Consider the following 24,628-nt stretch of genomic DNA (forward strand, 5'->3'; position numbering starts at 1 on the left):
CTCGCTAGGGGATTTGCTTCTGGATGAAACCGGAGTACAAGTATATGTTTGATGTTGTGAGTGTTTATGAACTCTTTGCAACAGTTGCATGTAAAGCAAGACTCGTTGTCTGTCTACAGTATTTACAGCTTCCCAACTCTGGATAGACAATCCATTACAATTCTTCTGATGATGGAGCTCGCAGTCACTGACAGCATGGCATACAATTTGACATATCGTACACCTCCTTTCCCTGGAGGATACGGTCCAGCTGCATCTAACGAAACTATCTCCAAGGATCTTTTAGGCAATATCAGGTGCAGTCCAGTTAGATTTGACTTATTTGTACGCTTAGCCTTCTGACACAACAAATTTCCCTGTTACCTGCAGAACGCTTCGTCTTAAATTTAGATAGTAACACTAAGTGCTTATCTTACTAAGGCATTTGGAGATGTCATCATGTCCCCAAAAATTGTGAGTTTATAATGTACAATAATTAACGTGATCCTTTGGTACACAAACATACCACTGGCTCTTCACTGGGTGGTGTCGGTGAAACAATACACCTTGCTAAATCGTAAAAAAAAAATTCAGTTTGTCCTCATTTTCTGCAGCGATCTTAGCCTTAGATTTTGCCATCTGGGATCCTTCAGCTGTTGGTGCTCCACGCTTTTACACACCCTAATGTAGTACGTCTGTTGTGTTTCATCAATAGAATCCTGATTTGTTCTCCACGAATTCGAAGAATTCGTCTAGACCTTGTGGAAACCTCGATAAGGCATCAGCAATTACGTTTTGATTACCTTTGATATACACAATTTCAAAATCAAATTTCTGTAATTAATACAAACATCACCTATGGATCCTCCTGTGTAAGAGTTTACAAGCGAGATGGAAGGACAAAGACGGTAGCAATACATCTTGGTATGCTTTCCATACAGGTAATATTCGAAATTTTTGAACGCCTATATTGCAGCGAGAGCTTCGAATTCGGTGACGGTATATGCTCGTTCAGCTTCAGATGGGTCCTACTAGCAAAACTAATTACCTTGGGGGTAAGCTCCCCATTTGTGTCAGTGATATGGAGTAAACCGGCGTCCAGCTCTTGTGGGGATGCACCTTACACAGACAAAAATCCTGGGTCATATCACGGTGAGATGTTGGCATTCAAAAGAGTTTCTTTAATGTCATCAAAATCGGTTTGGCAATGCTTGATCCATAACCAAGGGTGGTTCTCCCATAGAAGATCCAGTAGTGCACCGCTATTTAAAAGCTGCTGTGGTATAAAGTTTCTGAAGAAAGATACTAATCCCAGATATTCCTTCAACTGTTTCTTATTTTGAGGTACAGGTTAGCGCCTGATAGCAGCGAGCTTCTTAGGATGTGGAAATATTCCTTGAGGTGATATTATGCGTCCAAGGAATTTAACCCTTTCCTTACCGAAATGTGCCTTCATTAGGTTAGCTGTGACTCCGTATTCTGAAAAACTGTACAAGACTTGACCCAAGAGCTTTATGTGTTCTGACCATGTGGGGGTAGCAATCAGTAAATCATCAACATACGCAGTGACTCTGTTTAACAATTCAGGTCCCAAAACTCGATCTAAAGCAGAAATAAGTATGCCTGCACTGACATTTAAACCAAAAGGGAGAACACAGAATTCGTAGCTTCTATCCCCACATACAAGACAGTGTACTTATGGCTGTTTTCATGTAGTGCAATTTGCCAGTACGATCTGTTATGGTGAGGTACTTAACGTTATGGAATTTTATAAGTTGTTCATCCAGGCAGGCACAATAATTTTATTTATTCCTTGTGCATCAAGCACAAGGTGCACACTGCCACCTGATTTGCTAATGGCCAAAATGGGTCTACAGTATGGAGATAGGGATGGTTACATTATTTCCCAGTTTAGCATTCTACTGGTCTGTTTCCTTACAGGCTCCTTCCTGGCCCATGGAAAGGGGTAAGCTGAAAAGCAGAGGATTTCATGTGGGTACACCACCATTTTGTATTTGTATTCTTTGATTACGCCAGAGCGTCGTTCAAAACATAAGCATAACGCATTAAAAGTTCCTGCAGTTCTTCCTTATGTTCGTCTGTAAGACACGCTGTTTCACTTACCTTGGCATGCACAATCTCAGAGTCTTTTTCCTCTTCGTGTGATTGCTCAATTCCCTGTGTGTTTACAAACATGACGTTATGATAGAATAATTGTATTCGAATGTCAGTAGACTGTTTTGATTTCCTTTCTCTGGCATTAGACTTGACCAGATCTAGTGAATGTTGTTGGTCGTTCACAACTAAATGACACTTCCCCTTACCAATGTCAATTTGTGCTTGGTATTTCCTGAAGGTGTCCATGGCGATAAGGCGTCTACTCTTACTCTTTCAGCCACAAGAAAAATGTATTGTAAAGAGCAGTTATCAATTTGAATAGAAATCCGTGTCTGCAATTTTATGCCTTTAGACTTACCTCCTACAGCTGTTTGGATTTTACAATTTTGGACTGGAAGCGTCGGTATGTGTCCTCGTTTTTGTAATTAGTCAAACAGACCCTGTTACATCATATTCGTGGTAGCTCCAGTGTCAAATACTATTGGTAGCCTTAAAAAAAGTATTTGTGCATTGATTACTGCCTGTACTTTGTCTTCATTTTCACTTTCACTGCTGGTAATACCTTCCCGACACAGGTCATTTTTGATATCACCACAATTGTCGTATCAAACAAAACGCCTTCGACTAGTTCCATGACCCCACCCATATTACTAGTCATACTATCGAGAGCGGATCGAGTTTCCTGAATTACCCTGAGCACTGACATCCTCGTTAGGGATAACCTCAACCGTGTGCTCATCATGCGTCTGGTTTCTCCAGTTAGCATCTTTCGCGGCTCTCGATTCTAAATTACGTTGTCCCTGACCGCTATTCGAAACGTAATTCTGACTGTACTGATCAAAATCAGGAGGCGGCGGATTATTTTGTCGCCCGGTTGCGTTATGCCTTTGCCAGTGGCCATTAAATCCTGTGCTGAAATTCTTTCCTTGGTTATTTTTGTATCCTCGATTGGATTTTTGTCCCTTTCCGTTACCAAATTGGTTCCAGAATGAGATTTTCACTCTGCAGCGGAGTGTGCGCTGATATGAAAGTTCCTGGCAGATTAAAACTGTGTGCCGGACCGAGACTCGAACTCGGGATCTTTGCCTTTCGCGGGCAAGTGCTCTACCATCTGAGCTACCCAAGCACGACTCATGCCCCGTCCTCACAGCTTTACTTCCGCCAGTAGAGCACTTGACCGCGAAAGACAAAGGTCCGCCCGCATCACGTGGTCGTGCGGTAGCGTTCTCGCTTCCCACGCCCGGGTTCCCGGGTTCGATTCCCGGCGGGTCAGGGATTTTCTCTGCCTCGTGATGGCTGGGTGTTGTGTGCTGTCCTTAGGTTAGTTAGGTTTAAGTAGTTCTAAGTTCTAGGGGACTGATGACCGTAGCAGTTAAGTCCCATAGTGCTCAGAGCCATTTGACAAAGGTCCCGAGTTCGAGTCTCGGTCTGGCACACAGTTTTAATCTGCCAGGAAGTTTCAAATTGGTTCCTGTCGATATTACTGCGAGGGGATATGGCCGCCAACTGTGTTGGTCGTTACTGCCATTCCCAAAGTGTTATTTGCTAGTTGGTGCAGGGTTCGTCTGTATGGTGTCACTTTGTGATTGCGCAGGTCTCTCTTCATAAATAAGATCAATGGATTCGAGAACTAAGAGTAAATTCTCTATATCGTGCTCAGGAGTGGTGATTAATTTCTCACGTATGTTTTCAAAAATTTTAGGACATCTACGTGTGATATCGAGTTTGTCCAGATATCCCTCGAAGTGTCTTCCGAGCCCTCCATGTTTACTGCTGAATGTCGCCGGGATAAACACTTAGTGCCTCAATCTCTCTTGTTCTTCGATGGACCAGAACTTGTCTAGGAATGCCCTTTCAAATTGGTCGCAGGTGTGACATTTTTCCGCCTTTTCAGTGGTCCACAGCAGGACAGCACCCTATGTATAACCTACCACAAAGCGTATCTTCTGCGCTTCGGTCCAGTTCCTTGGGAAAACATCCCGGAAGGCTCTTATTGAACACGACTAGGTTTGTTTGCTTACCTTCAGAAGAAAAAAAATCGGAAACTGCCTGTGTCGTAGTAAGCCTTCGTCAGCGAGCAAAGTAGAATGGCATGCAGCACTGTCCATTCCCGGCGTGGAATTGTTTTGGCGTATCGGATCGTATTCCGCGGCAGGGGCAGTCGGCAGTGCCTGCTGCATGCTATAGCTGCGATCTGTTTCACCTGACGGGCTAGGGTTCAAGTGTGGGTAGATGTTCGGATTATCTATCCTGTCTGTTGACACCTGATAGCTTGAGGTTGAATGTCCCCTTTCCTTTGCAATATTACTAACGATGTTGGTCCGCGATTTTTCCTCCACTACTTTCAACCTCTGATATATTTCAGCTCTTAGTTCTGCCTTCAGCACCTTGGATTCAATGACCACATTCAGGCTGTCTCTCAACCGTCCCACCCTCGAACGGCGCGCGGGAAAAACGAGCACTTACATTTTTTTTTGTGCGAGCCCTGATTTCTCTTATTTTACCGTGATGATCATTTCTCCCTGTGTGAGTGGGTGCAATCGGAGGAGAAAACTGGTAATTGAAATTTCATGAAAATATCACGTGGCAACGAAAAACGCCTTTGTTTTAATGGTTGCCACTCCAGTTCACGTATCACGTCTGCTGCACTATCTCTCCTATTTCACGATAATACAAAACGAAATGGTCTTATTTGAACTTTTTCGAAGTCATCCGTCAATCCCATCTAATGTGGATCCCACACAGCACAGCAATTCTCCAGAATAGGGCGGACAAGCGTGGTGTAAGCAGTCTCTTTAGTAGACCTCTTTCACCTTCTAAGTGTTCTGTCAATGAATTGCAGTCTTTGGTTGGCTCTACCCACAACATATCTATGTGATCGTTCCAATTTAGGGTATTTGTAATTGTAATCCCTAAGTATTTAGTTGAATTTACAGCCTTCAGATTTGTGTGACTTACTGCATAATCGAAATTTAGCGGATTTCTTTCAGTACTCATGTGAATAACAGTATAGGGACTAGGCTAGTTCTACCCCAAAGTACCGTTATCCAAGATGGCGGCGATAACGTCATCCAAAATGGCGGCGATGACGTCATCCGAGATGAGGTTGGATCAAATGGCTCTGAGCACTATGGGACTTAACTTCTAAGGTCATCAGTTCCCTAGAACTTAGAACTACTTAAACCTAACTAACCTAAGGACATCACACACATTCATGCCCGAGGCAGGATTCGAACCTGCGACCGTAACGGTCGCGCGGTTCCAGACTGTAGCGCCTAGATCCGCTCGGCCATCCCGGCCGGCCCGAGATGAGGGCCGTGACGTTATTCGAGATGGCGGATTTTGGAGGGGAGTTTGAACTTTGGCAGGAAAGTGCCACGCCCCCCTCACCCAGTAAAATGGCTGGAAGTTCAAATTCCAACATGATAATGTGTCACACCAAGAAAAAAGGAACGAAAAAGGGACTTCTTTTTATTATGTAACCAGTTTCAAGCAAATACTTTCTCTACTAGGTCTAGAGCCCCACTGGCTTAGTTGATATCATCGCCACCAGAGAGCGCCACCGTGACGTTATCCAAGATGGCGGATTTTGGAGGGAACTTTGAATTTTGGCAGGAAGAAGGTCAGTTGTGCTACCTCCACTAACCTAACCCCTCATTCCCCCAGGAAATGGCGGGAAGTCCATATTCCAACAGGATAATGCGTCACACTGCTCTTATCTCTACTAAACAAAGAAAATCGCAGGAAAATAGCTCACTTGACCTACCTCCACTAACCTAACTGTCCAGAAAAACATTGGCTGTAAATTCAAATTGAAACACGATAATGCGTCACACCTAAGAAAATAGGCCAGTTGGGCTACATCCACTAACCTAACCCTCCATAAAAAAAATTAGTCACAAGTTCGAATTCCAATACGATAATCGGTCACACCTACGAAAAAATGGTCTGAAATAGGCCAAATGGGTCACATCCACTAACCTCAGTCCACTTCATCTTACAAATTCTCGTCAAGTTTAAATTTTGGCAGTCACTTATGTTTTCGCTGCTAAGCTATGAAAATTGCGTCAAATAAAGTACACTTGTACTAATCTAAGTCACCTCCTATCGATTGGCGGGAAAAGGACTGAAGTCTTTATTTTAAGAGGTACTGTCATCACTTATGCTCCAACAGACTTAGTACACATCTTCCAGATGCCGAGACCCAGTGCGCTCGCCACTAACAAGGGAATGTTCAGACTTGTCATGCCGAAACATGTATTGCTTTTTTTAGCACTGTTATTTAACTGTGCAAAAGGTCCGTATGCAAAATTGTAGCTGCTGAGATGAACTCGAAGTCACCTTAAAAAAATCACGAACATGGCTGTGTTTCCTGCTTGGCGCCAGCAGTGACGGCTGGTCACCCCTGGAAATGGCGAGTCGCGAGCGTTGTGCGCATGGTCGGGAAGTGCGGCCGTCTTATCGCGGCGTTCATTAAAGAGGAATATCGCTGCACGGTTTTGGTGGAAAGGGGAAACGAATATTCGTTTCTGTGGCATGCACGTCCTTTTAATTTCTGATACGTATTTCGAAACATACCGTCCTGAAACTGGTTAGAGATGTGAAAGATGTTCTGTACATGTTCATCTATACTCCGCAAGCCACTTTACGGTGAACATTCAGTCTCCCCTCACAGGTGATGGCGAACCCTGTAAATGTTTTGCTGCTTGCCATGGAGATATACCACAGACCCCAAATGAAGCAATCAACAGAAAACACGCGTGAAAATTATGTGTTGTGCGACATGGTTGTTAAACTTGTAGACGAGCATGTAAATGGCGCAGCATGTGGCTAGAAACAACTGAAACACTCGATATTGCAGACTGTGAATCTACAGACGGCGAAGACACCGACGCAAGTTGCACTCATGAAGACTCTTCGAGTGATAGTGCCACGTACCATCATCAGTTATCTCCGAAAGTAACACCAGCAACTACAATTACCTTATCAGACAAAGAAAAAGCGGTGACGTATTGGTTGAACGAAAGTGGTAAGAAACGCCTACGTGTCAGTACTGTTTAAAATAAGTATCGCTTTGTGCGTTCTGAACGTGAATTGTATAGATGGAAAAAGGAAGTCGCTGGACGACGTAAGAGTCGACTGGAAATTACGACGGAGATAAATGCGCGACTTTTTGAGCTATTTACCGATGCCAAACAACAGTCATTTAGTGTCAGCGATACAACTTTGCGTGATTGGGCGTTAGAGATTGCCAACGCGATAGGCGCTAAAGAATTTACAGCTTCTCAAAGTTAGATTAGTCGCTTCAAAAGATCACATAAAATTGTGGCAAGAAAAATAACGAAATTTGTATCGAGAAACAGGTCGGAAAATGGAGTTACACAAATCGAAATGATAGAAGCTTTTCTTACGAATGCAAAAAATAAGATCGCTAGTTTTAGTGAATCGCACGTGTAGAATGCAGATGAGTCAGGTTTTCAAAAAGAAATGCGTGCGAAAAGAACACTGTCATTCAAAGGGGAAAAACATATTGAGGCGATTGCGCAGTCCACGACTGCACTCACCCATTGATACACTATAATGCCCATAGTTAGTCTGGATGGTTCATTGCTGCCTAAACTACATGTGTGTCTTCAAGAACTGGACGTTTTGGACCACGTGTCAAAAGAACAATGTTCTACACAAACAATCTTCTCCAGACGCATCGAAGTCTGGAAAAATGGGAAGTGAAAACGTTACACTTTTCATGCGTCATGCTTTTCTTCCGTTCTGCGGGAACAAATCTCTTCTCCTTCTAGATTCGTGGTCAGGTCATAAAAGGTCTGATTCATTAAAAGCTGTATTTCGAGCCCACCCTGACAAAAAAGTAGAGAAACTTCAGATTCCACCCGGCACGACGAACGTAATTCAGCCTTTAGACAGAATATTTCCGTCAGTGAAAGGCATTTTACCGAAAACTAACAGAGAAAATTATTGTGGGCAGGTCACTGCAATATCCTGTCTATCACCGTGACAATATTCTCAAGCTGCAATCAGTAGTACATTATCAATTTTCCTCCCCACGTTTCCAGAATTTGATTAAATATGCGTGCACTCCTCGAAATATACTGATACTAGGCCTGATTCATTCCTAACACCAGCCCAGTTTTGTCTACGGACATCTAACAACGTCTGTGATTCGCAGAGCTGTCATATGTCGTCTTTGCCTGTATGTTCTTGTTGCACAAAAACCTATGTTTTGAACATTGTATCAATATTTCGCATTTTTGCCGTAATTACAAGAAATAAAATTTGGACGTGTTCTAAACCGTATATTTATTTGTGTCTATTTCATAGCTATTTGGAAAGAATGTTGTAGATAACATATCAGCCATATTTGTCAACGAATGTTTAATTATCATACGATCGCTTTCACTGGTGGAATCAGCTCTCTCACCGCTGTGGCTAGAGAGCGGCGCGTAGCTAACGCCACCTTGTCCCTAGATGGCGTTGGTATAACGTAGCGAGAGAGGTCAGGGTTGTACAAGAGGCAGTTATAAGCGTGGAAACCATGCGACAATAATGTCTTACTTCATAAAATTGTTTACAGACTTCCAGGTCATGTCAGCAGCTAAAATTCTGCATACAGACTTCTTGCAATGTTAACTCACAGTGGTAAAAAAAGCAACACAGGTTTCGACATGACAAGTCTGACCATTCCCTTGTAAGTCCAGACTTCAACTGACTTAGTTCAAATCGTCACCAGCAGAGGAGGCTACCCCTGGCGCCACCAGTCAGCGTTATCCCGCGCGTGTGCTACTGGTCCAGCAAGCGCTCAAGTCACAGCCTTCAGTCGGACGGCGCCAAAGTTGTTTTGCTGATAAGTGGAATCTGCCCTAACGTCACACAACAACGGATCCACCACGTGGCTTGCTCGACAAAGAACGCTCTCGCTAAGTTAACTGATCATGCAAGTCTCAATATTCAACCCACATGGCCTGATTACCTAATCCAAGATCGGCGCGAAAACACACGCACGTATGAGTGAGCCATCGCTACGGCAAGCTACCTACCTCCGCAAGTCAATCTAACACAAAGTTCCCCTATCTAGAAAAAAAAACTCATATTGGTCAGAAAAGCTGTTCACTACACTTTCAACTATCTAGTTTCAACTACTTTTCAATGTCCAGACCGCCACCTCTTCCCAGGAACTGGCGCCGAGTTTGAATTCTACCAGTACAGAAAGGTCACTTGCGCTTTCGCTACCAGTCTAAGAAAACTGGAGGAAAGAAAGCACACTTGTACTAACCTCAGCCACCCGACTGCCACCTCTTCCTACGAATCGGCGCCAAGTTTCAATTCTGACAGTAAAGAAAGGTCACTTGCGCTTCCGCCACCAATCTACGAAAATTGATGCAAACCAAGCTCACCACCACTAACCCAAGACTCCAGGACGCAACCTCTTCCTACGGGTTTCTGGTAAAAGGACTCAGCCTGCACTAGGCTCATGGATGAAGGAACGAATGTACTTTATTTAGAGATGGAGTATGTGTATCATAGAACACACGCACTGACATGTCCCACAGCATACAGACCTGCAAACCACTCCAACATACAACCGAGCGAGGTGGCGCAGTGGTTAGACACTGAACTCGCATTCGGGAGGACGACGGTTCAATCCCGCGTCCGGCCATCCTGATTTAGGTTTTCCGTGATTTCCCTAAATCACTCCAGACAAATGCCGGGATGGTTCCTCTGAAAGGGCACGGCCGACTTCCTTCCCCATCCTTCCCTAATTCGATGAGACCGATGACCACGCTGTCTGGTCTTCTTCCCCAAACAACGAACCAACCACTCCAACATAACTCATTTATAATGCTCTACACACACGCTTGCTAATTGTAAACCGTCAAAAATAGTGCAGACATGCAAACCACTCGTACATAATGCAAAATATTTATGTCCAAATAGCCAAAGAACTCCTAATTTTACGAAATAATTTCAGTACACACCTGCAAACTGTTCCTAAATAATACAGCACAGTGATGTGTGGACACGCTAAGTACTCGTAAACTGTTTAAATAACGCATATCACGGACTACAGACCTGATCCCGAAATAATGCAATCAACACGCCCAAGCACAGTCCACCACCCACTGTCGTTTAGAGTACACGGGTGGTAGCGATAAGTGATGCATCCCTCAGATGTCAAACTGCACACAGCCCCTGCTCGGCTTCCACAAGCATGAGGTGGCAGCACCCCCATTCATACGTAACACCTGAGAAACTAGTATTCAAATACGTGTTCACCTACACACACGTTCTGACGTAATCGGGCGGGAGCGCAACCATGAGCTGCAGCCGAACGCAGGCCAAAGTTGTACGTATGCGCCGTTAATGACCGGGCGTTTATTTACACTGCGTGCACTCCAAGCAGAGCCGCCCGTGTTCCGTGTTCCTCTGTACCCTCACTCTAACTGCGGTCCAGCGAAGACGCTGCAGAATTCCGTTCCACAATAGTAGAATCACCTTTATCCTTAGCGATTCTAACGGACCCTCTGTCATGTTTGACTCACGCTTCACCACGCTTAGTTACATACCATTGCAAACGCATCTAGCAAACGTTATCAATCTTATACTCAACTCATATTGCTATCTAAAATAATAACGAAGTCTAACTCTACTAAATTCCGTAGACCCCCGAAATAGTTAACGCTCGCTTTCTTCTTGTCTCAGCTTGTGTGCGCCAAAATTCCTGCCCTAACAGAACTTTTTTATCAAAATATCGCCTAATCCAGTCTTCCTCCCGGACATAATGTGATAGCCTTCCTGCTCGCAACATACACGAATGTTCTCACCACTCCTATATCCCACCACAATCAATCGAGCGTTCTCATTAGCTCTTATCGAATTTACCAGTCGAATTACTAACGCCGTCGCTATCGAAGCACCATCCACCATTTCTTTCTGGAGTTCTCTCACGTTATTTTGCAAAGATTGCTAAATTGCACCTACAGTTCCCTCAGTCTATACACCAGCAACCTATTCTTTCTTTCTACAGACGCTACACTCAGTTTTAATAAACTATTTTACACTGATCACCATTTTTCACAGACAACTAAACATCGCAAAGTTGTGTACAGGTCATCAAATACAAACGATACTAGCAAGAATATTGGACCGTCAAACCGATCTCCAACCAGGGAATATATCACCGAGTACCGTCAATTTCCGCTGTACTTCTGGATATCGAGAACGCCACACTAGCCTTCCGATCGCTAACGCAACATAATGTACAACATATACACTATAAATTATTACTCCACAAACACCAAACTTTAGCGAGGTGCAGCATGTTGTAAACCATTGACTAACTAGAAAAAAGTGGAGTAAACTGATATTCACAATCTCTAATACTGAAGTCGGTCATCTAACAGATTCGAGATGATCAATATTCTTTACAAACCAACTATGGTCTTTCCCACGTCTAGAGAACAGGCAAACGTGTGTCCAACACACCACAATCGATCTTCCCTCAACTACATAAAGACACCAAATGTCCAGAAGCAGTCGACTGAACAATTTACATGGGAGGGAATAACGCTCCATTGCAAACGCACTATCTTCTCAAAGTTACATTGATCACGAAAGCCGCCCAGCACATACTTAGTTCGCTATTCGATCGTCTAGAAGATGGTAAAGATAACTCTAATACATTCCTACACTCCAACAGGCCTCTGCATTCGGAAAGAGACTGTTATCATTAACAGGAGAACCCGAATCGATACCGCCACGGACTTTGCATACATGGACACGTTCCAGAAAATCCCTCATATATATCTTCTATCATTATACTTACAATTAAATCTTACGATCGCGGTCTCAACTGAAGTGTATTCAACAATGACCAAAGTATTGGAAATACAACCTGCCGTCAGCAGTGGCTCTTAAAATAAGAATATTACTACAATTCATATGACTTGATATACTCTTCACTTCGCTATCACAGTACCCCAAGTCAAATCAATACCCTCCCTACGACAGCACATAGACATTTCCTTTACACAAACAGATATACTTTATAAGCCTGATGCTCAAATGCGAACATATTACACATCCGGAACTAATACTAAATATAATATTACATCCTCAATAACTGGATGCATACGACACCAACTAATACTGACCGAAAATCAACGATACGTGTGCATATCTCTTACGTTTATCCTGCGAGTCATACCACCGTGTCATGGACGTAATCGAGCACATGTTAAACAAAAAATCTCGATCCCAACAACTACCGCATGTTACTCTCACAAGCGCTCCTCATTCTACAGGAGTGCACTATTATCCATGTTATACACAGACATACAGAAAGCAGAGCAAACGCTCCCCGAATGTGGAGGTGATTGGATACAGTCGAATGCAGTGCTACGTTACACGTCCCAATCAGTGCATTTGGGCCAGGTGGTGCCATCTGTGCTACATTTACAATCAAGTTTAGAACACAGAAGGAGATGTTATGTCATGATCGCAATCATAGATCTGACCTCAAATCGATAAAAGTGACCAGGGAAAAGATATATATTGACTGAACATAGAGCCTATTGCGGTGAAATTGAGGAAGTACTTTGCTATCTTCTGATTCGCACCGAACAATTTGTATATCTGTCCAAGTATGGTACAACAGGAGGAATCCCAGAAAACGTGTATAACGACTACGCTCGGGCGTACGTTAACTCTTTAAAGCCTGTACTATGGTAAGTTGACAGGCTTCACCTTATAAGAAAGGATTTTGGTATATATGTTGACCGCGTGTACCTGAATGGAGGCAAAATCAGACTTACACCCACTCAGTAACAACAATGATACGTCAAGAAAGTCTGAAGTGCAACTACACGTTAGGGCAGACAAGAAACAACACAGCAGATGCTACCAATTGTTAATAATACGGTCGCCAGCCTAATTAGGCATTAACTGAGTTTCTTCCCTGTACAAGTGGATGTACGTTCAAGCATAATCACACGTAGTAACACTGCATCATATGGTAAATTTTAGACCCAGAAAATCTACTGAACCAATATTTTCACTTTCTGTACTAATATGGACACGCCATAAATACACAACAATACACTATAATGTTTACTACAAACTTCGTATTGTCTATTGATCTGATTGAAATCGGGCATAAGTTACCCTAGAAATAGCACTTTCGAAACACACATACAATGTCAATTTTAAAAAGAGTAAAACACTGATAAATTTAGGTTTTATATTGATTTTAACTTTGCTGGTCAAATCAGTTCAGTACACTTAAGAATTCAAATGAATAGAAAAGAAAGAGGGGGGGGGGGGGGGAACCTTGAAACTGTTATGATCACTGTATTGAAATTTTAATTATTGAAATCATTAAGCACTCAAAAGTTCCAATATATGAGTTACTACTCTTTTTGTCTTATTTCCTACTCATTTAACTACCATTATTTTTGTCTCAAATTAATTAAACTTCATTACTAATCCAATTTCAACATTATCTTCCAACTTTGTCAGACCTATGTTATTCGTCCAGTAATTCATTAACAACAAAGTTCTATAAACACCATTCTAACATAGATAGGTCTGCAAGTAATTGTTATTAACATAAACTATAAATCTTCATTTCGGGACACTCGGATTGCACGACATGTGGATAGGAGCCTGTCTAGGGTAGTTGTGAGGATAATTAATTGAAAGGACTGTTCTGGTAAAATTTAAGTTGTTATTGAACAGTATGTAACAAAAGTAACACTGGTCCACACGAATACAGTACTAAAAATTTCAACCTGTTCGTATCGATGCGGTGGTTGGCAGGCGGCGAGATGGCGAGGTACAAAGCACACATACAATTACAGCAATAGCTCTTGAAGTATTGGCACTTTACTTCTTCATAGCGTCGCAATACTTCTCCTTTTAGTGCCTTTGGAATATTGCTATGCTGTATAGGCGTCGGAAACAGCACATCCGAGGCTCAACGAAATCACGTTTTCCAGGAGAGCCTCCTCGATCCAGAACGTGTTTCTCTGACCGATGCCCAACTCTGACTACTACTGCTGAGCCCGTTATGCCCTACCGCGCCCGTGTGCATTTTCCCGCGCTCGCCTGCCTCCACCTTTTCCTGCTCCCCTACAGACAGGGTATTCACCAAAGGTTTTGCATTCTACATATCCTAATACATTGCCTACGTATGGACCAGGCGTACAATTACAACTTTCACATCTTACAATAGTTTCAACATTAGTTGAACTTCACTTCTATTATAACATTGCTTGAAATTTTACATAAATATTAAAATTTACATCGAAAATTGTTTACAGTTTCTTCAACATAATGGCATGAAACAAAAAAGAAATGAAATCAGAACATCGATTATACTAATTTATCGAAATTCAGAAGAAAAAATTTATTATATGTACAATAGTATAGCGTTGTTGTTGTTACACATGCCCCTCTTTCCAGTAAATTTCACTAATTGCAAATTTGATGGGAACACTAAATTTTATATTTATACAGTGGTTCTGAATCTGTGTGTGATTGTCCCATAAAAAAAAAATTATACCACAAACTTCGTTTCACTCACATTATATAGGTCTCCGATTTTTTAATATATCGAGAACATTTACCTATCGTTTGCTTAAGTGCCTTTGGCACAGTCCAACCTCCTATCACAACATTATTTAAATAGCAAATTACTTATTATTAATTAAATTTCTCAGACAAATACAACCAAAATTTGGAACACTAACACTTATCTACAAAAGCAAATGCAAATATCTATATACACTATAAAACAATTTGTTGCTGCTTGCATTGAATGGCAGTCCATTTCCTTACTCACAAAAAAAACACACAATAATATTTAAAAAATTCACTACATATATTTGCTGCCTATTATCCAGATTTGGGCAGTCCTTTTCACATCATATTATCACATCTCCTGTACCACACTTACAATTCTCCTTTGATTATTTATCTGCCCTCTTTGATTTTTGGCAGTCCTTTATATTATTTGGCTTGCAGCATTTGCTATTTCTTTTCAGCCCTTTTCTCCCTACATCTTTACATTTACGGTACATTTGGTAATCTGAAACTCACATAAGTACATTAGCACACTGATATTGGTACACATATATTTACAAAGATTTGTTACATTTGGAATAAAATAGTTTCAGCATAAGATACAGCTCATTTACTGCAAATTGCTTTCAGAGTGTACTTAGGTCACTCACTCCTAGGAACATACAGTTTCAGGTCCACAACGTTTCTTACATCTAAAGGTCTCTTGGATTTCGGGTAGATGAGGTAGTAAGCATTATCATGTGGAATGTTCTGTATCACATACGGTCCATTATAAATATATTTAAATTTGGAGATTTCATGATTCAGTTCACTAGATTTTTCATGGGTTTTTAAAAGAACATAATCCCCAATTTTAAATTTTGAAACTTTCAGATTTTTATCGTATCTTTTAGATCTAGATTCAGCTTTTTGCTTTGCCCTTTTTCTGACTAATTCTTTCTTTTGACTCAATTCCAAGATTGTACAAGGCGGAAACTCTAGTTTTTCCTCAATTAAACTTTTACTTCTACTGCCTAACAAAATTTCTTCCGTTGGAAACCCAGTAGTTTCATGATGTAAGGTGTTCATGACATTCTCAAAGTCTGATATAAAGCTCCCCCAGGCTCTAAATCCTGTTTTTTCCGCAACGCACCTTGGTCGACTGTGACATTGTCCCAAGATACGTTCCTGACCTGTGAATCATTTATATCTAGTGGCTTTCTAGGTTTCTGGAGTTCAAAGTCTTTACTTAGTTGAACTCTTCGCAAAATAAACACTGAGTCGTCAGGTGGTTCCTTCTTTCTTTGTTCAGTCTCAACATCTGGATTTTGTTTTGAAACTTCGTCATCATTAGGTATAATATCGCAATTAACTGTATTTCCATTATTTCCACTATTACCGAAATATTCGTCATCTGAACTATCGTCAGAATCCGACCATTCTGGATCGCTTTCAGGTTCTAACATAAAAGCTTTTCTGAGACAGGCACTAAGTTCTCCCTCTGCAATTTCGTCAGGTTTTGATTTTAACTCAATATCTTCTTTTAACAAAACATCCTCATTATCAGCTTTACTCACATCTACTGTTACTTCATATTTAGTGTAATCCCCGTGGACTTCAATTACTTTCAGGTAATTATCTGCCTCTTCCTCACAGTCCCTTTCGGTAGCAGCATGTACTGTTGGTGGATCATTAACAGAAGTTACTTCCTCGTCAATGCTTAGGATTTCATCCTCCAATTCCTTCCTATCTTTATTCATTGTCCTATCGGCAGCACGCATACTTTGCGCAGCGCCATTTACTCTCTCCTCTTCAAATTTGGGCCACGTCACCTTATCGACGACCCTACTATCTCCTTTTTCACTAATTAACCTCCTTGCCTCATACTCCTTCTTAAAATCCTCCCACTCACATTGCTTGAGGCCCTTGTACAGATCTTCGATCTGCACACACCAATCAGTTACTTCTGCTAGTTCGTTCTCGCCATTTACTTCATTGCTAACACTGCTAACCACACCTCTCTGTGTGTCCACAGTTTCATCTATTATTTCCTTCGCCACGGAATTACCACTCGTAATATACGCACCAGTTCTTACGGCAATGTTCGTATCTAATGCTGCCGCATTGCTAGCGGTTTCTCTCTGAACAGCTGTTCTGCTAGGCTGGGCCGTTGCCCTCTGATGCTCCACTCGCCCGTTAACATGTATTGCTCTGCGCGACGAAGATGACTCATCCGCGCTTGCACCTGACGCTTGTTTCGCAACAGCACGTTGCGTCGTTCCACGCCTGTCTCTAGCCTGTCTTATAACATTACTGTCAGTTCGGTAATTTTTCTTAAATCGGGGCCGATATGTACTGTCCGCTTCCGTTTGGCCCGCAACGTTCACGGAAATCAGTTTTCCGCGTCATTATTATTTTGTGCGGTGTACCCTCTACCGCGACCTGGATAACTCCCTCTTCCTCTGCCTCTGCCTCTTCCTCTCTGTATCATGTTGACGCGAAATCCATCGCCGTCATTTCTTTCGTCATTATTTTGTTACCAAAATTTTGATAATTGGCACGACTTTCGCGCCAGTGGTCTTCGTCTTCGACCCTTTCAAGAAATGCTTGGAAGCTACGATGATTGCTTCCCACGTATCTCTTTGAATCTTCCGGAAGCTTTTTATATAGCTCCCATATGATTTCAGAATCGGACCTTCTTCCTCTTAAATGCATCAACTTCCGGTACCAATACTCGCAGAAATCTTTCAAAGAATTCCTGCCGCTGTTATCATGAAGTTTGGCCATGATAAACTCGCGCCACATATGATCCTGTTTTTCTTCGGACCAATATTCTTCCGTAAACTTCTGCTTAAATTCTTCGAACGTCATTCGTTCGGTATTCAAATTAATTCCCCAGCGCTTAGCGTCACCTGCTAAGGCGCTAATTATTACGTTTATCTTTTCTGATCAGACAAGTTTTCAGGAGATATTCTCTCGCAATTTTTGATGAAATCTAACGGATGCCATCCGTTATGTTTCTTGGCAGGATCGAAGCATTCCTCACCTTCCAATAGCTTCGTAAGTGGTGTGCCATTACAGCCAACACCAGGCCTGTCTTTGATTTTACTCTCAAGATCGAAAATTTTGCCTTGAATTTTCGAAGTATTTTCTTCACACTTTTGTACGCATCCGGTCACTTTTTTCCTAATTCTCTTTCAGTGTCTGAAACTGCCCTTTTCAACTGTGATATTCCGTGTTGACATTCGTTTATGATCTCAGTTTTAAGACCGAACACTTTTTCGTCTACTTTTGTTTCCACCAGAGGCTCTACTTTCTCTTGGATGTTGAGAATTTCAACATCAAACCTACTGTTAATGTTGTCAATTTCCCCCTGCATATTATCCATATTTTTGTTAAGTGTGTCAATTTCAAGTTTCATAGTATTTACTACAGAGCTTAAACTACCCACTTATTGTTCTACCTGTTCTATTTGTTTACTAATTTTAATTCCTTGCTCTTCGACCTGGGCTTTAACCTGACCTACTTGTATTTTAAGCTGCTGATCAACGTGTGTTGTAAGCTGACTAACCTGATTACTGACTTGTTTTTGAAGCTGATCATTCTGTGTTTTGAGCTGCTCAGCAACGTGTGTTTTAAGCTGATCATTCTGTCCTGCAATTTGTTTGGTTAATTGTTCAAATAAATCGTTCATGCTTAAAATTTTTACACTGTTTTGTTCTACGGAATCGGTGTGTTCCGATCCTACTTCAAAAGTTTCTTTCGATTCTTTCTTTACCTGTGGAGAATCAAACATGTCAGTGGATTCGTTCACGTACCCACTATCGTCTACAAAGTCATCCCCTACTTCTTGTTTTATCCCTTGTTTGATGTTCATCTTATATCCCCCTTTCAAGACACTGTCCATTCCGTTCAACTGCTCTTCCAAGTCCTTTGCTGTCTCCGACAGAATTACAATGTCATCGGCAAACCACAAAGTTTTTATTTCTTCTCCATGGATTTTAATACCTACTCCGAACTTTTCTTTTGTTTCCTTTACTGCTTGCTCAATATACAGATTGAACACCATCGGGGAGAGGCTACAACCCTGTCTCACTCCCTTCCCAACCACTGCTTCCCTTTCGTGTCCCTCGACTCTTATAACTGCCATCTGGTTTCTGTACAAGTTGTAAATAGCCTTTAGCTCCCTCTATTTTACCCCTGCCACCTTCAGAATTTGAAAGAGAGTATTCCGGTCAATATTGTCAAAACCTTCCTCTAAGTCTATAAATGCTAGAAACGTAGGTTTTCCTTTTCTTAATCTAGTTTCTAAAATAAGTCGTAGGGTCAGTATTGCCTCACGTGTTCCAATATTTCTACGGAATCCAAACTGATCTTCCCCGAGGTCGGCTTCTACCAGTTTTTCCATTCGTCTGTAAAGAATTCGCGTTAGTATTTTGCAGCCGTGACTTATTAAACTGATAGTTCGGTAATTTTCACATCTGTCAACGACTGCTTTCTTTGGGATTGGAATTATTATATTCTTCTTGAAGTCTGAGGGTATTTCGCCTGTCTCATACATTTTGCTCACCAGATGCTAGAGTTTTCTCAGGACTGGCTCTCCCGAGGCTGTCAGTAGTTCTGATGGAATGTTGTCTACTCCCGGGGCCTTGTCTCGACTTAGGTCTTTCAGTGCTTTATCAACCTCTTCACGCAATATCATATCTCCCATTTCATCTTCATCTACATCCCCTCCCATTTCTATAACATTGCCCTTAAGTACATCGCCCTTGTGTAGACCCTCTATATACTCCTTCCTCCTCTCTGCTTTCCCTTCTTTGCTTAGAACTGAGTTCCCATCTGAGCTCTTGATATTCATATAAGTCGTTCTCTTTTCTCCAAAGGTCTCTTTAATTTTCCTGTAGGCAGTATCTATCTTACCCCTAGTGAGATAAGCCTCTACATCCTTACATTTGTCCTCTAGCCATGCCTGCTTAGCCATTTTGCACTTCCTGTCGATCTCATTTTTGAGACGTTTGTATTCCTTTTTGCCTGCTTCATTTACTGCATGTTTATATTTTCTCCTTTCATCAATTAAATTCAATATTTCTTCTGTCACCCAAGGATTTCTACTAGCCCTCGTCGGTTTACCTACTTGATCCTCTGCTGCCTTCACTACTTCATCCCTCAAAGTTACCCATTCTTCTTCTACTGTATTTCTTTCCCCCATTCTTGTCAATTGTTCCCTAATGCTCTCCCTGAAACTTTGTATAACCTCTGGTTTATTCAGTTTATCCAGATCCCATCTCCTTAAATTCCCACCTTTTTGCAGTTTCTTCGGTTTTAATCTACAGTTCATAACCAATAGATTGTGGTCAGAGTCCACATCTGCCCCTGGAAATGTCTTACAACTTAAAACCTGGTTCCTAAATCTCTGTCTTACCATTATATAATCTATCTGATACCTTTTAGTATCTCCAGGGTTCTTCCATGTATACAACCTTCTTTCATGATTCTTAAACCAAGTGTTAGCTATGATTAAGTTGTGCTCTGTGCAAAATTCCACCAGGCGGCTTCTTCTTTCATTTCTTAGCCCCAATCCATATTCACCTACTACGTTTCCTTCTCTCCTTTTTCCTACTACCGAATTCCAGTCACCCATGACTATTAAATTTTCGTCTCCCTTCACTATCTGAATAATTTCTTTTATTTCATCATACATTTCTTCAATTTCTTCGTCATCTGCAGAGCTAGTTGGCATATAGACTTGTACTACTGTCGTAGGCGTGTGCTTATTGTCTATATTGGCCACAACAATGCGTTCGCTGTGCTGTTTGTAGTAGCTTACCCGCATTCCTATTGTTTTATTCATTATTAAACCTACTCTTGCATTACCCCTATTTGATTTTGTATTTATAACCCTGTATTCACCCGACCAAAAGTCTTGTTCCTCCTGCCACCGAACTGCACTAATTCCCACTATATCTAACTTTAACCTATCCATTTTCTTTTTTAAATTTTCTAACCTACCTGCCCGATTAAGGGATCTGACATTCCACGCTCCGACCCGTAGAATGCCAGTTTTCTTTCTCCTGATAACGACATCCTCCTGAGTAGTCCCCGCCCGGAGATCCGAATGGGGGACTATTTTACCTCCGGAATATTTTACCCAAGAGGACGCCATCATCATTTATCCATACAGTAAAGCTGCATGCCCTCGGGAAAAATTACGGCCGTAGTTTCCCCTTGCTTTCAGCCGTTCGCAGTACCAGTACAGCAAGGACATTTTGGTTAGTGTTACAAGGCCAGATCAGTCAATCAACCAGACTGTTGCCCCTGCAACTACTGAAAAGGCTGCTGCCCCTCTTCAGGAACCATACGTTTGTCTGGCCTCTCAACAGATACCCCTCCGTTGTGGTTGCACCTACGGTACGGCTATCTGTATCGCTGAGGCACGCAAGCCTCCCCACCAACAGCAAGGTCTATGTTTCTATACATCGATAAAGAGTGCTAAGCTCCTCGACATGGTCACATCTCGAGAAATCTCCTGCACTTGGGTGGATTGGGACTTGGAAAGCTATATTCATTCACGAGACGTTGAGTGTAGCGCTCTTCTTCTGTTCTCATGGAGATTAATTCTCTCTAACGGTGCTGCAGGGTGTGTTGGTCAATGACTGTGTGAGGTTGGTCTTTTATCCTAAGACGGTGAGAATGGTCTGTGACTCCCATACGCTGAGAGATAGATCGTAAATTAAAGACTATGCTGGAGGTGGTAGCAATATGTAGAGCGCTGTCTCGTATACTTTGATTATGTATGTGTTCGAGAATAACAATTAATGGATGTACTGCACAGTAATCTAGCCACACTCGCAATCATACTCGCAAAGTGATGTAAAAGGGGCGGTTTAGCTGTGACACTGAAATTGGGGACATGCTGTCACATCAATTGACGGTGTCGAAATTAGTGTAAAAGGGTTAAAATTGTTCACACTATCAACTATGAAGCTTATTATTAGAGTATATCGGTGGTGTCTTTTCCATCCCACCCATCCGCTGACATGCTGTTGGTTACGAAATAATGATGGAGTGACAATGCTTGTTTGTGTTGGAGGGAGAGTTTTGGCGGCTGGGCTATACCTTCTGAGGTGGTTAACACTAGAAAAGTGGTCGCGTATATGTGTGCAAAATTACGAATGAGTCGAAACGGAACGTAAATTTTTCAACTATTCCGTCAGTGTGAAGGATGAGTGTAAATGTAGAACTCAAGCATCACATTCGGACTCTAATTTGGAGACTCTACACAACACGAACAAACTCTTCCGGTTTCCTTATGCTGAAGCTGTCTTTTATTTAAAATCATCCTATGTGTGGCATGTTATGGTATCAGCCCTAAGAACAAAGTTCAAAACCATCGTACATTATGCGTTAGATTAATATGTGCCAAGCAAGATCGTAAGAGATGGAAAAGAGCCACCGTGGTACAAGAACCGAGTTAGAAAACTGCTGCGGAAGCAAAGGGAGCTTCACAGCAAACATAAACATAGCCAAAGCCTTGCAGACAAACAAAAATTACGCGAAGCGAAATGTAGTGTGAGGAGGGCTATTCGAGAGGCGTTCAATGAATTCGAAAGTAAAGTTCTATGTACTGACTTGGCAGAAAATCCTAAGAAATTTTGGTCTTATGTCAAAGCAGTACGTGGATCAAAACAAAATGTCCAGACACTCTGTGACCAAAATGGTACTGAAACAGAGGATGACAGACCAAAGGCTAAAATACTAAATGTCTTTTTCCAAAGTTGTTTCACAGAGGAAGACTGCACTGTAGTTCCTTCTCTAGATTGTCGCACAGATGACAAAATGGTAGATATCGAAATAGACGACAGAGGGATAGAGAAACAATTAAAATCGCTCAAAAGAGGAAAGGCCTCTGGACCTGATGGGATACCAGTTCCATTTTACACACAGTACGCGAAGGAACTTGCCCCCCTTCTTGCAGCGGTGTACCGTAGGTCTCTAGAAGAGCGTAGCGTTCCAAAGGATTGGAAAAGGGCACAGGTCATCCCCGTTTTCAAGAAGGGACGTCGAACAGATGTGCAGAACTATAGACCTATATCTCTAACGTCGATCAGTTGTAGAATTTTGGAACATGTATTGTGTTCGAGTATAATGACTTTTCTGGAGACTAGAAATCTACTCTGTAGGAATCAGCATGGGTTTCGAAAAAGACGGTCATGTGAAACCCAGCTCGCGCTATTCGTCCACGAGACCCAGAGGGCCATACACACGGGTTCACATGTAGATGCCGTGTTTCTTGACTTCCGCAAGGCGTTTGATACAGTTCCCCACAGTCGTTTAATGAACAAAGTAAGAGCATATGGACTATCAGACCAATTGTGTGATTGGATTGAGGAGTTCCTAGATAACAGGACGCAGCATGTCATTCTCAATGGAGAGAAGTCTTCCGAAGTAAGAGTGATTTCAGGTGTGCCGCAGGGGAGTGTCATAGTACCGTTGCTATTCATAATATACATAAATGACCTGGTGGATGACATCGGAAGTTCACTGAGGCTTTTTGCAGATGATGCTGTGGTGTATCGAGAGGTTGTAACAATGGAAAATTGTACTGAAATGCAGGAGGATCTGCAGCTAATTGATGCATGGTGCAGGGAATGGCAATTGAATCTCAATGTAGACAAGTGTAATGTGCTGCGAATACACAGAAAGATAGTTCCCTTATCATTTAACTACAAAATAGCAGGTCAGGAACTGGAAGCAGTTAATACCATAAATTATCTGGGAGTACGCATTAGGAGTGATTTAAAATGGAATGATCATATAATGTTGATCGTCGGTAAAGCAGATGCCAGACCGAGATTCATTGGAAGAATCCTAAGGAAATGCAATCCGAAAACAAAGGAAGTAGGTTACAGTACGCTTGTTCGCCCACTGCTTGAATACTGCTCAGCAGTGTGGGATCCGTACCAGATAGGGTTGATAGAAGATATAGAGAAGATCCAACGGAGAGCAGCGCGCTGATCATTTAGTAATCGCGAAAGCATTACGGAGATGATAGATAAACTCCAGTGGAAGACTCTGCAGGAGAGACGCTCAGTAGCTCGGTACGGGCTTTTGTCAAAGTTTCGAGAACATACCTTCACCGAAGAGTCAAGCAGTATATTGCTCCCTCCTACGTATATCTCGCGAAGAGACCATGAGGATAAAATCAGAGAGATTAGAGCCCACACAGAGACATACCGACTATCCTTCTTTCCACGAACAATACGAGACTGGAATAGAAGGGAGAACCGATAGAGGTACTCAAGGTACCCTCCGCCACACACCGTCAGGTGGCTTGCGGAGTATGGATGTAGATGTAGATGTAGAACATGATTTACAGCGTGCAACACCTAGTTTCCAGTGAAAGGCCATGGATCAGAACTTCTTAATGTCAGTTTAGAACCGGGCGCAGACCTTGAAGTCGTGGTAGAAAAAAGAAATGTTTGGCCGTGTACAAAGTGTGTTAGAAAACATTGTTTCAAACAACTGCACAGGACCACAGGGGACGTTTCTTGCGATTTACAGTATACTACGTGGGATACGATCATTCTCCTAGAGTAGAGGTGATGAGACTTTAAACAACCCTCTGTAGTGTATCAGTTCGTGTGTATTTAATAGGTTTGTTCCGCACAGGGAGCAGTAGCAGCAGCAGTTTGTCAGGTAAATTCAGTGAGGAACGAAGTATGCCGTTAGGAATGACTCGAGGGTTGCACGCTGTGCTATTCTGGGAAGCATTGCGAAATCTCTCTCTATCTCTCTCTCCCTCTGTCTCTCTCTCCGTGCTGGACTCCCAACGCAGCTTTGCGTCATCGCGCAAGTAATGACGTCTATGTGAGTTCTATATCGGATGAAGTTATTTGAGCTTCTATAGTTGTTAATTTTTGTTCAAATGGTTCAAATGGCTCTGAGCACTATGGGACTT

The sequence above is a fragment of the Schistocerca cancellata genome, chromosome 5 (genome assembly GCF_023864275.1).
Source record: "Schistocerca cancellata isolate TAMUIC-IGC-003103 chromosome 5, iqSchCanc2.1, whole genome shotgun sequence".
Classification (NCBI taxonomy): domain Eukaryota; kingdom Metazoa; phylum Arthropoda; class Insecta; order Orthoptera; family Acrididae; genus Schistocerca; species Schistocerca cancellata.